At 42.1% G+C, this 1,699-nt stretch overlaps 1 non-coding gene across 1 annotated transcript; it reads left to right on the top strand.

Annotated features, from left to right (window-relative positions):
- Nucleotides 1–1,045: 1,045 nt before the first annotated feature.
- LOC113456427 lies at nucleotides 1,046–1,152 on the top strand. Its single transcript, XR_003377238.1, has one exon. It is a non-coding gene; the product is annotated as a U6 spliceosomal RNA (small nuclear RNA).
- The last annotated feature ends 547 nt before the right edge of the window (nucleotides 1,153–1,699 follow it).

Here is a 1,699-nt window from a genome sequence, read left to right as displayed (position 1 = left end):
GCTGCATCCCCTCACTGCGACACTCACTCCTTTATTTTGGTCTATTTTTACTGCAGGTTGACCCTCAGACCACTCAGTGCCCTACCACTGAGTTACATCCTTGACCTTGAACAAAACAAAACCAACTTCTCATCCACATCGTCAAGATTAGCTCTCATTTCGGCCTCCTGAGTAGCTAAGCTTACAGGATAGGAGGCTAGGCCTGGATAGAACATGCACTTTTAAAAGTCCTAGGTAACTGTGTGAGAAGTTTGTCTACTATAGGCTGTTTACAGATGTGTAGGCATTTCAGTGAACAGCGTTAGCTAAACTCAGTAAACAACTAGCATCAACTGCCATTTTAGCAATAAAATCAAGGGTTTTTTTAAAAAATTATTTTTATTTTATATGCACATTTGTGTAAAGGTGTCAGGTCTCCTGGAACTGGAGTTATGAACAGTTGTGAGCTGCTGGTGTGGGTGCTGGGAATTGAACCCAGGTCCCCTGGAAGAGCATCCCATACTCTTAATTGCTGAGCCATCTCTAACCTCCTAAAATCAAGTTCTTATTTCTAATGTAAATATATATTAAGAGATAAATTAGTGACATAACTGAGATGTGGCACTTGGAACCGTAGAGATGGTTCAGCAGTAAAAGCACTGGCTGCTCTTGCAGAGGACCTGGGTTCAGTTCCCAGCACCCACATGGCAGCTCACAGCCTTCTGTACCTTAAGTTGCAGGGGATCCAACTTTTTCTGGCCTCCATAGGAACCAGGTACTTACGTGATGCACACACATACATGAAGGCAAAACATTCATAGAATAAAAGTAAATCTTAAAAAAAAAAAATAAGTGGGGCTGGAGAGATGGCTCAGTGGTTAAGAGCACTGGCTGCTCTTCCAAAGGTCCAGAGTTCAATTCCCAGCAACCATATGGTGGATCACAACCCTCTGTAATGAGATTTGGCGCCCTCTTCTGGCGTGCGGGCATACATGGAGGCAGAATGTTGTATACATAATAAATAAATCTTTTAAAAAAATTATAAAAAAATAAAATAAAAAAATAAGTGCTTGCTTCGGCAGCACGTATACTAAAATTGGAACGATACAGAGACGATTAGCATGGCCCCTGCGCAAGGATGACACGCAAATTCGTGAAGTGGAAAAAAAAATAAACTGAGCAGTGATGTTGCCTTCCTTTAATCCCAGCACTCGGGAGGCAGAGACAGGTGGATCTCTGTGAGTTCAAGGCCAGCCTGGTCCACAGAGCTAGTTCCAGGACAGGCTCCATAGTTATAGAGAAACCCTGTCTGGAAAAACCAAAAATTAAATAATAAATAAATACCAGTATTTGGAAGGTAAAGGCAGGAGATTCAGGAATTGAAGGGTGCCCTCGAGTACATAGGACATTGAAGCCATCCTAAGCTACATGTGACCCATCTCACCTGCAATTAATCGTTTTCTATTTGGTTGTTTTCAGTGTAAGTGAAAAGAAGAGCATAATGTAAGTAGGTTATCTTGGACATGCAGCCCTGTTGAACCATCACTTACTCAAAGTGGACTCTAGCTTTGGAGGCCTGCAAATGAGAGCCACCTAGCCAGACAACATCCAGAGAAGTGATTTCAGTTCTAGACATTCAGGTTTGTTTTGTTTTGTTTTGTTTTTTTAGTTTTTCGAGACAGAGTTTCTCTGTGGCTTTGGAGCCTGTCCTGGAACTAGC

This window comes from Microtus ochrogaster, chromosome 7 (assembly GCF_000317375.1).
Source record: "Microtus ochrogaster isolate Prairie Vole_2 chromosome 7, MicOch1.0, whole genome shotgun sequence".
NCBI lineage: Eukaryota > Metazoa > Chordata > Mammalia > Rodentia > Cricetidae > Microtus > Microtus ochrogaster.
The sequence above is the reverse complement of the archived record's forward strand: the minus strand, read 5'-3'. Positions and strand labels throughout refer to the sequence as shown.